The sequence below is a fragment of the Dermochelys coriacea genome, chromosome 9 (assembly GCF_009764565.3).
Source record: "Dermochelys coriacea isolate rDerCor1 chromosome 9, rDerCor1.pri.v4, whole genome shotgun sequence".
Classification (NCBI taxonomy): Eukaryota; Metazoa; Chordata; order Testudines; family Dermochelyidae; genus Dermochelys; species Dermochelys coriacea.
The window spans coordinates 43924242-43939443 of NC_050076.1; the positions used below are offsets into that span (position 1 = coordinate 43924242).

At 41.3% G+C, this 15202-nt stretch overlaps 1 protein-coding gene across 11 annotated transcripts in view; it reads right to left on the minus strand.

Annotated features, from left to right (window-relative positions):
* The window catches only part of ST6GAL1 (ST6 beta-galactoside alpha-2,6-sialyltransferase 1), a 120608-nt gene that overhangs the window by 55763 nt on the left and 49643 nt on the right, over positions 1-15202 (minus strand). Inside the window, exon 1 of one of the 11 annotated variants that reach the window (XM_043492749.1) lies at positions 14240-14349. The exons of the other annotated variants lie outside the window; for them this stretch is intronic. The gene's annotated coding sequence lies outside the window, so the exon portion shown is untranslated. Of the gene's footprint in view, positions 1-14239; positions 14350-15202 lie in introns of those variants that run through there. 11 annotated transcript variants of the gene reach the window in all.

Sequence of the window (15202 nt, forward strand, 5' to 3'; positions counted from 1 at the left end):
GTGTAAAAATATAATTAGGAAAGCCAAAAAAGAACTTGAAGAGCAGCTAGCCAAAAACCCAAATATAAGAGCAAAACAAAATTTAAATACATCAGAAGCAGGAAGCCTGCTAAACAACCAGTGGGGCCACTGGACGATTGAGATGCTACAGGAGCACTCGAGAGAAGGCCATTGCGGAGAAACTAAATTAATTCTTTGCATTGGTCTACACAGCTGAGAATATGAGGGAGAGTCCCAAACCTAAACCATTCTTTTTAGGTGACAAATCTGAGGAACTGTCCCAGATTGAGGTGTTATTAGAATAGGTTTTGGAACAAATTGATAAATTAAACAGTAATAAATCACCAGGACCAGATGGTTCTGAAGGAACTCAAATGTAAATTGCAGAACTACTAACTGTGATATGTAATCTATCATTTAAATCAGCTTCTGTACGAGATGACTGAAGGATAGCTAATGTGATGCCATTTTTTAAAAAAAGGCCCCAGAAGTGATCTTGGCAATTATAGGCCAGTAAGCCTAACTTCAGTGCCAGGCAAATTGGTTGAAACTATAGTAAAGAACAGAATTATCAGACACATAGATGAACACAATATGTTGGGGAAGAGTCAGTATGTTTTTTGTAAAGGGAAATCATGCCTCACCAATTCACTAGAATTCTCTGAGGAGTCAACAAGCATGTGGACAAGAGGGATCCAGTAGATATAGTGTATTTAGATTTTCAAAAAGCCTTTGACAAGGTCCCCCACCAAAGGCTATTAAAGAAAGTAAGCAGTCATATAATAAGAGGGAAGGTTCTCTCATGGATTGGTAATTGGTTAAAAGATAGGAAACAAAGGGTAGGAATAAATGGTCAGTTTTTAGAATGGAGAGAGTTCAATAGCGGTGTCCCCCAAGGGTCTGTACTGGGACTAGTACTGTTCAACATATTCATAAATGATCTGGAAAAAGGGGTAAACAGTGAGATGGAAAAATCTGTAGATGATACAAAACTACTCAAGATAGCTAAGTCCAAAGCAAACTGTGAAGAGTTACAAAGGGATCTCACAAAACTGGGTGACTGGGCAACAAAATGGCAAATGAAATTCAATGTTGATAAATGCAAAGGAATGCACATTGGAAAACATAATCCCAACTATACATATAAAATGGTGGGGTCTAAGTTAACTGTTACCACTCAAGAAAGAGATCTTGGAGTCATTGTGGATAGTTCTCTGAAAACATCCACTCAATGTGCAGTGGCAGTCAAAAAAGTTAACGGAATGTTGAGAATCACTAGGAAAGAGATAGATAATAAGACAGAAAATATCATATTGCCTCTATATAAATCCATGGTACACCCACATGTTGAATACTGCATGCAGATGTGATCGCCCCATCTCAAAAACCAAATATTCTGATTGGAAAAGGCACAGAAAAGGGTAACAAAAATGATTAGGGGTATGGAACAACTTCCATGTGAGAGATTTAATAAGACTGGGACTTTTCATCTTGAAAAAGCGATAGCTAAAGGGGGATATGATAAAAGTCTATAAAATCATGACTGGCGCAGAGAAAGTAAATAAGGAAGTGTTATTTACTCCTTCTCATAACACAAGAACTAAGGTTCACCAAATGAAATTAATAGGCAGCAGGTTTAAAACAAACAAAAGGAAATATTTCTTCACACAACACCATGTCAACCTGTGGAACTCTTTGCCAGAGGATGTTGTGAAGGCCAAGACTATAACAGGGTTCAAAAAAGAACCATGTGTGATGGGTGGGGTCACAGAAACCCCCTCGGAACTGCCACCTGACGTGCTGGGACCACCTCTGAGCCTATTTTCCCTGGCAGCTTGGGACTTCAATACCTTTCCTTGTTTGAGCCAGACATGCTTGCCTGCTGCAAACACAGATCCAAGTCTGAATCATGTTCCCCACAAGCTGCAGGCTTAAATGAAAACAGCTTAAGAGGTGCTCCTGTCTCCAGCACCCAGATACCCAGCTCCCAATGCGGTCCAAACCCCAAATAAATCCATTTTATTCTGTATAAAGCTTATACAGGGTAAACACATAAATTGTTCACCCTCTATAACACTGATAAGAGAGATATGCAAAGCTCTTTGCCCCCCCCCCCCAGGTATTAATTACTTACTCTGGGTCAATTAATAAGAAAAAAGTGATTTTATTAAGTATAAAATGTAGGATTTAAGTGCTTTCAAGTAATAACAGACAGAACAAAGTAAGTTATCAAGCAAAATAAAATAAAACATGCAAGTCTATGCCTAATACAGTAGGAAATTAAATGCAAGTAAATCTCACCCTCAGAGATGTTCCAATAAGCTTCTTTGACAGACTAGACTCCTTCTAGTATGGGTCCAGCAATCACTCACACCCCTGTAGTTACTGTCCTTTGTTCTAGAGTAGCAGCCGTGTTAGTCTGTATTCGCAAAAAGAAAAGGAGTACTTGTGGCACCTTAGAGACTAACAAATTTATTAGAGCACAAGCTTTCGTGAGCTACAGCTCACTTCATCGGATGCATTTGGTGGAAAGTTTCTTTCAGGCATTCTTTGGGGTGGAGAGGCTATCACTTGAGCCAGCTGAAGACAAAATGGAGGGGTTTCCAGGGGCTTATATAGTATCTCTCTTGTGGGGGGAACCCCCTTTTTCCCCCTGTGTAGAATCACAGCTACAAGATAGAGTTTTGGAGTCACATTGGCAAGTCAAATGTCCATGCATGACTCAGTTTTTTACAGGCTGATGCCATTGCCCACATTCCCAGGAAAGCTCAGATGTGGATTGGCATCTATCAAGGTCCATTGTTAGCCAAATACTCCCAATTACTTGAATAACCCCTTCACACTATGTTGACCAAATCTGCCTTAGATGCTTTCTACAGCAAACACTTTAAATACAAGCATAGAGTCAATGTTCATAACTTCAGATACAAAAATAATACATGCATACGAATAGGATGAATACATGCAGTAGAACATAACCTTTGTAAAGATATGTTACATGGCCTATCTGGCCTAAAACATATTCCAGTTATGTCATATTTACACTTGTAAGCATATATCTATAGATCATTATGGGGTGCAATATCAAGCCATGCTCTGAAGTGTCCCTACCCTCTGTTTGCCAGAAGCTGGGAGAGGGCAACAGGGGATGGCTCACATGACGATTACCTGTTCTGTCATTCCCTCTGAAGCACCTGGCATTGGCCATTGTTGGAAGACAGGATACTGAGCTAGATGGACTATTGGTCTGAACCAGGATGGCCATTCTTATGTTCTTATTTACAAGCCTAGGAGGTGCCTTCATGCCCTCGGTATCTGGAATTTACATGATCAAAACAAAGATAAGGGGTACACCATGGTACCAGAAAAACAAAGCAGAAAGATTATTGGATAAATCTAGCCTCAGATGATGCATACAGTACCTTATTACTTTTAAACTGGTTGGGCCTATAAAGGATAGCTTTAAGGGTATAACTTGGAAACAAGCCTTCTTCCTAAAAAGAATTCAACAACACTGCACGAGATTGCTATCTGGAAATTGGTATTGTATTGAACCTTTTTTTCCTGTACTGTACTATTATTGCCTTTTAGCTGTCAGCCTGACTGACATTGGTTATTGAGTTTCTTTAGTATATTTTGTAACAAAACAAATCATGGTCAAGCAATTGACTATACAATTTACCAACAAGTTTCATAGCAACAACCAAAGTAACTGCCATGTCACGCACTGCTTTCTCCATAAGAGACTCTTGACACAATGCATTAATGTATAGGAATGTTGGAACAGTAGCTGCAACAATATGTCCCTGGTCAACAGACACAGGCATGTCCCTTCAGAACTACTATGCTGACAGGAGGAACCCAGTTCTCATCTCACAACAGTTTTACACAAAGTATAACTTAGCAAGGAGCCTTACATTGGTCCTTAAATTGAATATTCAGCCAAACTATCTTATGTCCATCACTGGTGATCTTATCATACCACTGCAGCTTTTGGTAACCACATGATTACCAGCCACAGAGAGGCATTCCTTGGTAAATATTCTTTTGAATAAATTGGTCTTCCATTCTAATAACATACCGATGCCAAGAAAGCTGCAAACCAAACCAGTACTGATGGAGGCAATTACTGGTTTCTGCTTCAAATATCTTCATTGCTGATCTTGTCCTGCCACTTAACATGGAGCAGCTGACAGACTATGAGAATCAAAAACAACAAATCAGTGTTCTTCAGCCTTCCTCGGTGCCCATGTTTCACTGCTGTACAATCAAGTTGAGATAAGTGTGGTTCTATAGATCCACAGCTTTGTAGCAAGCTTGATCTGACAACATTTCCAGAAAGGCCACTGAAAGACCCAAAACATGGCAGCAACTACTGCTATACAAGTATCCATATAATTTGAGAATCCTCCAGAACGATCTATGAACCTTTCTAAGTATTTGACATCAGTCACCGGCACAATATCCCATCTGGACAGGTTAAACCTAAGCTAGCTGTAACCAGGAGCTCAAGTCTGTTTGCTGGGAATGGCCAGGTTTTATCCAGTCTAATAACCAGACCAACGTGTGCTGCTTCTTGCCCAGATACTGAAGTGCTTGACATTAAACACATGCTCAAGTCTTTTTCAGGATTGGAGACTAGTTGAGAAGAGAATCAGGTCCATGGTTTCCAAAGGACGACCAGTACCTTCTTTACAACCACTTCAGGTTCAAAGGAACACATGAAGTCTATGGAGCTAAGTCAATATACTCTAGCTGAAGATTTGGCCCAAAGTGAGCTGTGTTTTCATTTGAACTAGATTCACTGGGGGAAGGAGACCAAAGCCCTGAGGTAAGTGGGGAAGTGGGATACCGAAATACTGCCTCATACTGAGAAAGAAGGACGATCAGCGAGTTATCTCAAGTGCCTATACACAAATGCAAGAAGCCTGGGAAACAAGCAGGGAGAACTGGAAGTCCTGGCACAGTCAAGGAATTATGATGTGATTGGAATAACGGAGACTTGGTGGGATAACTAATATGATGGGAGTACTGTCATGGATGGATATACACTATTCAGGAAGAACAGGCAGGGCAGAAAAGGTGGGGGAGTTGCATTGTATGTAAGGGAGCAGTATGACTGCTCAGAGCTCAAGTATGAAAATGCAGAAAAACCTGAGTGTCTCTGGATTAAGTTTAGAAGTGTGAGCAACTAGGGTGATGTCATAGTGGGAGTCTGCTATAGACAACTGGACCAGGGGATGAGGTGGATGAGGCTTTCTTCCGGCAACTCATGGAAGTTACTAGATCGCAGGCCCTGGTTCTCATGGGAGACTTCCATCACCCTGATATCTGCTGGGAGAGCAATACAGCGGTGCACAGACAATCCAGGAAGTTTTTGGAAAGTGAAGGGGACAATTTCCTCGTGCAAGTACTGGAGGAACCAACTAGGAGCAGAGCTCTTCTTGACCTGCTGCTCACAAACCGAGAAGAATTAATAGGGGAAGCAAAAGTGGATGGGAACTTGGGAGGCAGTGACCATGAGACGGTCGAGTTCAGGATCCTGACACAGGGAAGAAAGGAGAGCAGCAGAATATGGACCCTGGACTTCAGAAAAGCAGACTTTGACTCCCTCAGGGAACTGATGGGCAGGATCCCCTGACAGAATAACATGAGGGGGAAAGGAGTCCAGGAGAGTTGGCTGTGTATTTTAAAGAATCCTTATGGAGGTTACAGGGACAAACCATCCCGATGTGTAGAAAGAATAGTAAATATGGCAGGCGACCAACTTGGCTTCACAGTGAAATCCTTGCTGATCTTAAACACAAAAAAGCAGCTTACAGTAAATGGAAGATTGGACAAATGACCAGGGAAGAGTATAAAAATATTGCTCGGGCATACAGGAGTGAAATCAGGAAGGCCAAATCACACCTGGAGTTGCAGCTAGCAAGAGATGTTAAGAGTAACAAGAAGGGTTTCTTCAGGCATGTTAGCAACAAGAAGGAAGTCAAGGAAAGTGTGGGCCCCTTACTGAATGAGGGAGGCAACCTAGTGACAGAGGATGTGGAAAAAGCTAATGTACTCAATGCTTTTTTTGCCTCTGTCTTTACAAACAAGGTCAGCTCCCAGACTACTGCACTGGGCAGCACAGCATGGGAGGAGGTGACCAGCCCTCTGTGGAGAAAGAAGTGGTTCGGGACTATTTAGAAAAGCTGGACGAGCACAAGTCCATGGGGCCGGATGCGCTGCATCCGAGAGTGCTAAAGGAGTTAGTGGATGTGATTGCAGAGCCATTGGCCATTATCTTTGAAAACTCTATAGCGATCGGCGGAAGTCCCAGACAACTGGAAAAAGGCTAATATAGTGCCCATCTTTAAAAAAGGGAAGGAGGAGGATCCTGGGAACTACAGGCCAGTCAGCCTCACCTCAGTCCCTGGAAAAATCATGGAGCAGGTCCTCAAGGAATCAATCACTTAGAGGAGAGGAAAGTGATCAGGAACAGTCAGCATGGATTCACCAAGGGCAAGTCATGCCTGACTAATCTAATTGTCTTCTATGATGAGATAACTGGCTCTGTGGATGAGGGGAAAGCAGTGGACGTATTGTTCCTTGACTTTAGCAAAGCTTTTGACATGGTCTCCCACAGTATTCTTGCCAGCAAGTTAAAGAAGTATGGGCTGGATGAATGGACTATAAGGTAGATAGAAAGTTGGCTAGATTGTCGGGCTCAAAGGGTAGTGATCAATGGCTCCAGGTCTAGTTGGCAGCCGGTATCAAGTGGAGTGCCCCAAGGGTCAGTCCTCAGGCTGGTTTTGTTCAATATCTTCAGAAATGATCTGGAGGATGGTGTGGATTGCACCCTCAGCAAGTTTGCAGAGGACACTAAACTGGGAAGAGAGGTAGATACGCAGGAGGGTAGGGATAGGATACAGAGGGACCTAGACAAATTAGAGAATTGGGCCAAAAGAAATCTGATGAGGATCTAAGGGTTACAGCAGACGAGAAGCTGGATATGAGTCAACAGTGTGCCCTTGTTGCCAAGAAGGCCAATGGCATTTTGGGATGTATAAGTTGGGGCATTGCCAGCAGATCGAGGGACGTGATCGTTCCCCTCTATTCGACATTGGTGAGGCCTCATCTGGAGTACTGTGTCCAGTTTTGGGCCCCACACTAAAAGAAGGATGTGGAAAAATTGGAAAGAGTCCAGCGGAGGGCAACAAAAATGATTAGGGGACTGGAACACATGACTTATGAGGAAAGGCTGAGGGAACTGGGATTGTTTAGTCTGCGGAAGAGAAGAATGAGGGGAGATTTGATAGGTGCTTTCAACTATCTGAAAGGGGTTTCCAAAGAGGATGGATCTAGAGTATTCTCAGTGGTAGCAGATGACAGAACAAGGAGTAATGGTCTCAAGTTGTAAGTGGGGGAGGTTTAGGTTCGATATTAGGAAAAACTTTTTCACTAGGAGGGTGGTGAAACACTGAAATGCGTTACCTAGGGAGGTGGTGGAATCTCCTACCTTAGAAGTTTTTAAGGTCAGCCTTAAGAAAGCCCTGGCTGGGATGATTTAGTTGGGGATTGGTCCTGCTTTGAGCAGGGGGTTGGACTAGATTACCTCCTGAGGTCCCATCCAACCCTGATATTCTATGATTCTATGATTTGTAGGTACATCTGTTTGTGTAAACAAAAACCTCCTCTGGCGCATACAAACTGATGTCCCCAGAGAGACTGAAAGTAAAATTATGAAAGACTAATGCAAGTTTGATGCAAAGTGTGCAAATAGCCTATAGTTACACCATCTCAGGCTGTAATTTTATCAGATCTCAAAAACTAACCAGATTCAGGCCTACTAAGTACTTGTACAACAAAACAAAACCTCTCAGCTACAGCACGAAGGGGTATTGGTAATTTAATAGGGGATGTTCTTTCCTCCCAGTCAGCTCTGAACCAATTGCCATAGACTTTGTGAGGGGCACTGTGCTACTCACACTTCTGTCTTACGGATGAGGCATAAAATAGAGGTCCTAATTGGTTGTGATCATAATTGATCCCATGGCATTTTTCACAAAACTCATGTTTGCTAGCCCCAGTATACTGGCAAACTACCCACTTGGGTAGTTATGCTTTGCTTTTGTTTTAATACCTAATTGTTTTAATAACATCACTTTGCCAAACCCAAATCCAGTTCACCTCAAATTCCGCACGCTGCCTGTACTCCCAGAGGAGATTTTTTGTCTGCCTTGTTTATAAGCCACTTTGTAATGGAAGGCAGTACACAAACATTAAATAATAGTCTATCGCCCCTCAGCGCCAGTCCAATTATGAGGTGTTATCAATAAATCTTGTGCCAATTGTCATTATTCTGCACACTACAACAATATTTCCATATTTCAGTGTCCAGACTTTTACAGATCATTTGTGTGGTACCTTTACTCATCCTCAGGGGTTACTTAAGAGTTGTTATTCTTGGCTCATACTAATTGGGAGAAAAATATAATTCCTTCTGTTTCAGCTAAAATAATTAAATGGAACAATGAAAATTGACACAAAACTCGACTTGATGAACACTACTTTGATGCCAGGTATGGATCTGTTATCTGAACTCCCTTTGCCCTAACTAGTAAAATAAAAATTGAAGTGAAAAATATGTCAAAGTTTGGAGTTACTGTACAAAAAACTCCTGAGCAACAACAAGGTGTATTACATGTAGGACTGTAACTGAAAAACCAAATGAAGTAGATGTGCATGGATCCATATTAAATGAAGCCATAACATTAGTCAATGAATAGGGTATATCTCATCAGGAACATCCACTCTTCCCACCTGGGTGATCTCATGCCTATTTTATAGCATCTCTCTGCCTGAGCAGCTCAGTTCTCAAATTATGAATATTTATGACTTCACCCACCATGGAAACTAACTCTTTGGCTCATGGAAAAACACTGATCTGCCCAATAACTACCAGCCCATGCTTCTGGATGGTTGTGGGCACTTCAAATAAATGGCCCTGTTCTCTGTTCTTCTATGTGAACACAGAAATAAAAACAGAAATCCATGACTTTCTCAACCACCTCCCTCTCTGTCTCTAAACAAATAAAATACTGCAGTGCAAAATGTGTGTGGGATACAGAACAACCATTAGAGTTTTTTTGTGTGGAGGAATGGGGAGTTAAGTAACAAGGGAGAAGCAGCAGTGTGCAACATGGACAGCAGGTACCATAGGCTGGGGGAGGCTGTGCCTCCCCAAACGGCCAGGTGTGGTGCTGCCCATGCTCCACCTCCAGACCCCTTCCCACTCTGTGTCTCAGTGTGCCGTGCGCCACGCACTCTCCCATTGCTACGGGTCTGGGGAGACTGCAGCTTCTCGCCACCCACCTTTCTGATGCCCCGGGGTTTCCACCTGAGCCCCCAGTGCTCCATGGCTGGGGTTGCGTCACCTACCCTGCTGGTGCTCCCTTGGGAGGGGTCTAGCCTGGGGCAGAGGCTAATGGCTGTGGCGGGGGATGGGTCTCCAGGCTCTACCAAGGAGGTGTCTTGGAAGGGGTGGGGCCTCGGGCAGAAGGGGAATGTCTGGCGGCTGGTCTCCCCCAGCTGGCAGTTCATGCGCTGCCCGCTGTGTGCAAGAAAGAAAGAAAGAAAGAAAGAAGCAACACTGGTGTCAAACCAAGAGGACACTGTGGGAAGAATGAACAACAGTCTTTAGAGAGCAGCCTTCTAGTGTTGATCTCAACATCTGGGAACTGGAGAAAACAAGTAATAAAAAAGACCCTATTTGAGAACTTTTTCAAGAAATTTCTGTACTCTGGGTAAAAAACATGAACCTGTGCCAAGTGTTTTGCAACATTTTTATGGACTGTCTACCATGTCTTATTATGCTAGTAAACGATCACTTAGATTATTGCCATATGTTTTGGGTGGATACTTTCTTTGGAATTTCAAAATGTTTGTGTTCAAAATATAATTTACATATTAGTTTGTTGTGGGAGTATTTATCACTTACTGTTTTACTGTTACTGCTAGATTTCATTTGTTTTTATTGCTCAGTATAATCATGGAAGCATGGAACCACCGGGTTAGGAGGTACTGCAAAGATCATATAGTATAACCCCCTGCCAAGATGAAAACATCCTAGGTGAAGATTTCCTGTTTAAAAGTCAAGTTTTAATAGGCATTTGTGAATTTTAACATTTAATTTTTTCAAGCTGTTTGGTATGTTGTCAGAGATAAGGATTTACACAGATTTAGATAATCCTTACGATTTATTAATTATTTCCCCTATAAACTGGGTTTAGAATAAATTACATCATTTAAACAATGGTACAAACAGCTATAGGAAGTATCTTCCATTTACAATCTCATTTTTTCTAAAGCAGTGAACTCAGTAATACTCAGTGAGAGTGACCTTTTATACCTTTTATACCATTTTGTTTCTGGGTCCAATCTAGTCAAAAAGGGCTATGAACATCCATCGTCTACAATGTCTACAACTTCAGTCATCTGTTGGTACCACCAGCAGTTTGCAACTAAACATACGTCAGACAGTAAATTACCTGTATCAAAAAAAAAAAAGCTTTCTTCTTTCTGCAGTAAACCCATGGATGAGTTCATAATCAGGATTAGCAAATTCCAGCAAAACTCCACAGATTAAAAGATTACTTGGTTCATTTATGCAAAAAATTCTCCCTTTCGTCTTGTTCAGAATGAACATTTCATTGACATGGTTCAATCATTATGACGAGGCTGCACTCCATCCAGCATAGCAGACATTGTTGGAAGGTTCCTAGATGCAGTATGAGAAGAAAATTGAACAGTGTACAAAAAACATTTACAGGAAATTTGTTAATGTGAGACTTGATGATAAAGCAACGTACACAATGATCCAGTGATACGTGCTTGTGTGACAACAGAAAATGACAGGTTTCGGAGTGGCAGCCGTGTTAGTCTGTATTCGCAAAAAGAAAAGGAGGACTTGTGGCACCTTAGAGACTAACAAATTTATTTGAGCATAAGCTTTCGTGAGCTACAGCTCACTTCATCGGATGCATTCAGTGGAAAATACAGTGCATCTGTGTATATAAATCTCCCCACTGTATTTTCCACTGAATACATCCGATGAAGTGAGCTGTAGCTCACGAAAGCTTATGCTCAAATAAATTTGTTAGTCTCCAAGGTGCCACAAGTACTCCTTTTCATTTTGCGAACAGAAAATGAGATTAACTCACAAAAACAATCACTACATCAGGAAATGCCTCGATCCATTGTCTACAGCCAAGCTCTACGATATAACCGCATTTGCTCCAATCCCTCAGACAGAGACAAACACCTACAAGATCTCTATCATGCATTCCTACAACTACAATACCCACCTGCTGAAGTGAAGAAACAGATTGACAGAACCAGAAGAGTACCCAGAAGTCACCTACTACAGAACAGGCCCAACAAAGAAAATAACAGAACGCCACTAGCCATCACCTTCAGCCCCCAACTAAAACCTCTCCAACGCATCATCAAGGATCTACAACCTATCCTGAAGGACGACCCATCACTCTCACAGATCTTGGGAGACAGGCCAGTCCTTGCTTACAGACAGCCTCCCAGTCTGAAGCAAATACTCACCAGCAACCACACACCACACAACAGAACCACTAACCCAGGAACCTATACTTGCAACAAAGCCTGTTGCCAACTCTGTCCACGTATCTATTCAGGGGATACCATCATAGGGCCTAATCACATCAGCCACACTATCAGAGGCTCCTTCACCTGCGCATCTACCAATGTGATATATGCCATCATATGCCAGCAATGCCCCCTGCCATGTACATTGGCCAAACTGGACAGTCTCTACGTAAAAGAATGAATGGACACAAATCAGACATCAAGAATTATAACATTCAAAAACCAGTTGGAGAACACTTCAATCTCTCTGGTCACTCGATTACAGACCTAAGAGTGGCTATCATTCAACAAAAAAGCTTCAAAAACAGACTCCAACGAGAGACTGCTGAATTGGAATTAATTTGCAAACTGGATACAATTAATTTAGGCTTGAATAGAGACTGGGAATGGATGAGTCATTACACAAAGTAAAACTATTTCCCCGTGTTATTTCTCCCCCCCACCCCACCTCCCACTGTTCCTCAGATATTCTTGTTAACTGCTGGAATTAGCCTACCTTGCTTGTCACCATGAAAGGTTTTCTTCCTTTCCCCCCCCTGCTGCTGGTGATGGCTCATCTTAAGTGATCACTCTCCTTACAGTGTGTATGATAAACCCATTGTTTCACGTTCTCTGTGTGTGTATATAAATCTCCCCTCTGTTTTTTCCACCAAATGCATCCGATGAAGTGAGCTGTAGCTCACGAAAGCTTATGCTCTAATAAATTTGTTAGTCTCTAAGGTGCCACAAGTACTCCTTTTCTTTTTGAAGAAAGAAATACTCAATAACAAAGTTAAATGGAAGACAGTAAAGAACTGGATGGACCAAGTACTTACTCCACCTCATTTTCTTGCCACATTCACAACCCAAAGTACAAAATTAGTTGCCAAACAGTTGAAGAAGATACTGTTATGACATGAGCAACTAATTCAGTCCTGCCAACCATAATACATTTCAAGGCTGTACATGTTTGCTGATGATATTTTAAAGAAAGTTGCACCACTGAACTGATGGAAGTCACTAGCTAAGCACCTGGAACCAGACTTTGTTGAAAAAGTCTGAAGGCAGTCAACTTAGGAAATCGCTGTCTCATTTTCAAGAGACTTAGGCAAGTAGAAACTTAAAGCTCCAGTCACTTTACAGGCTGACCTGAAATAATCAGTTTAATACACTAACTCCAGTTGATCCCTCTGTTTAATAAATTGTTTAGCTGTAAATGTGAAACATATTTTTAAAAGAAAAGTTTATGTATCAAAAACATGTAAGTTTGTTTTGTTTAATAAAAATATATTCTGTGTGCTATTTTGTGTTTAATTAAATTCCTGTTACTATCCTAATGCAGCTTAACACAAATCATAAGCAAAAGGTTAAATATGCAGTTAATAAGCAATATATTATTCATAATTTTCTAACATACTAAAATGTATAATTAATAAGAATCTGAAAATATTAACCTCTAAAATTTCTTAAATAAATGTATATTGTTATAGTGTACCCTCTTGGCTAACAAAAAGATGTACCAAATCTAGTCTAAAAGCTCTATTTAGCTTTAAATCAATATATTTAATGGTTATATCAATCAATGAGAATGCCCCTTTCTTTAGAAAATAATTGAAGAACAAATGGAAAAGTTGATTAAAATTGATTATTTGAATTGAGGATTTCCACTTGGTGATTTAAACCATGATTTAAATTGCCTTGATTTAAAAATCACCTTTATTGAAATTGATCCACTCAGCAATGAACACTGTTTAACTGACAACCTTGGAAACCAAAATATTTTCAGTAGCAGACACTGGATGCACATTTTGGCAAGTAATGTTAGTTGAGTCAAGCTCTAATGCAGTGTCTTCACAGAACTGGACAGGATAATAGATTTAAGCAAATAGTGTTCCACATTAGTTCTACTCCTGGGCATTTCAAAGATAATACAAGGTGCTGAAGTTATAACAGATGATGGTTTAATTTGGATTTAGAAACTTTAAAAAACACAATCAAAGATTTAAGCAAGATTTTGCAGAAAGAGAACCCCTCGCACTGAACTTAAAAAGGCTATAATTGGCATTACAGAAGTTATCTATATTAGACATAAACTGAACAGAGATGACTTACTTGCTGACCCTGATACATTAATGCAATAGTTTAAAGGCCCACTCTTAAATGTAAACCAGATCCACAGAGATTTAGGGTCATGACAAACTATTTTGTAAATCCATTCCAAATCTATCTCATCAATAAGGCCCTAAGGGAGTTGCTGGAAAATGACCTTGCCTGGCACTGCGAAGGCAGACAGACATCAACAGGCATCTGATTAGTTAACAGAGAATGATCACAAATCCCTGCTGGGCCAGATTCTCAGCTGCTATAAACTGGGATAGCTCCAACCAATGGGACTATACTAGTTTACACCAGCTGAAGATCTGGCCCACTGTGTTTTGACTCAACATAAGTCCAGAAAAACCCAGAAAGTGGCATAAAAGACTGGACTAAGCTATTTACTTATTTATTTAATTTCTATTTTATCCACCTACCTAAAACCCTCGGCATATTAAGCACCACAAAAATAGCTTGAAACATACAAAACACCTCTGAAACGTCTTACATTTTAAAATCCATGCGTGAAAACTTCTTAAGCGTCAGCAACCCCTTTGCCATCACCACTCACTCCATGGGAAAACAAGTATGATGAACAGTGTCTCCAAACCCAAGTCTGGGCCCTAATGAATCAAAAAAGGTAGGACGTTCAAGAGACTGGGACTGAGAATTCCTTACCAGCAGCTCCATCCTGAGTAAATGCCTGTCTGCCATGCACTGGAGTCAAGGGAGATTGACTTTAGTGGGCACTGGAACTCAGAGTTTTATATTGCTCAGGATCTGAATGCCAGTGCCTTGGACCAGCAACAGTACTGTGCAGGGAGGACTGAGATCTCTCAGGTATGTGGGACCAAAATCATTAGGGTTTTATATGTCAAAGTTAACATTCAACTGCATCCTGAAATTGACCGGTAGCCAGCACAGCACACCAGTGTGATGGGACCTCTGTGAAATACTGCTTAATTAACGCATGGGTCATTACCTTCTGTACTAGCTGCAGTTTCTTGACGGATTGAAAGGGTGGCCCTCAAGAGGACTGTGTTGTAATAATACAGCCTCCAGGAGGGAAATCACAGACAAGGCCCAACACCAACCAAAAAGGATGTGAGTTTCTTGCGAAGTGCAGCTGAGACAGGTGAGCAAGTCAGGGAGTGAAGGGGAATCAGTCAGCTGCTTGCCACTTCCTTTCTGTCTCTCCCTTCACTCCCCTTGCTCTGGGGGAGTAAAGCTGGTTGACAAGAAAAACTTTACAAATGTTTTTTCTTCTCAAAATTTATGAAAAATTGTCTCAAGGTCTACAAAGATTTGAGCAGATCTAGGTAGAAGGACGAGGGGAGAGGGAAGGGGGACCCCAGAGAGCTAGGGCTGCTGCCAAGACTGAGCTCCAAAGACAGGGATAGTTCCAAGGAAGGCAGCAGCCAGCAGAGCAAGGGGACATTTTTTGAAAATTTGAGATTTTCCTCGAAATTGT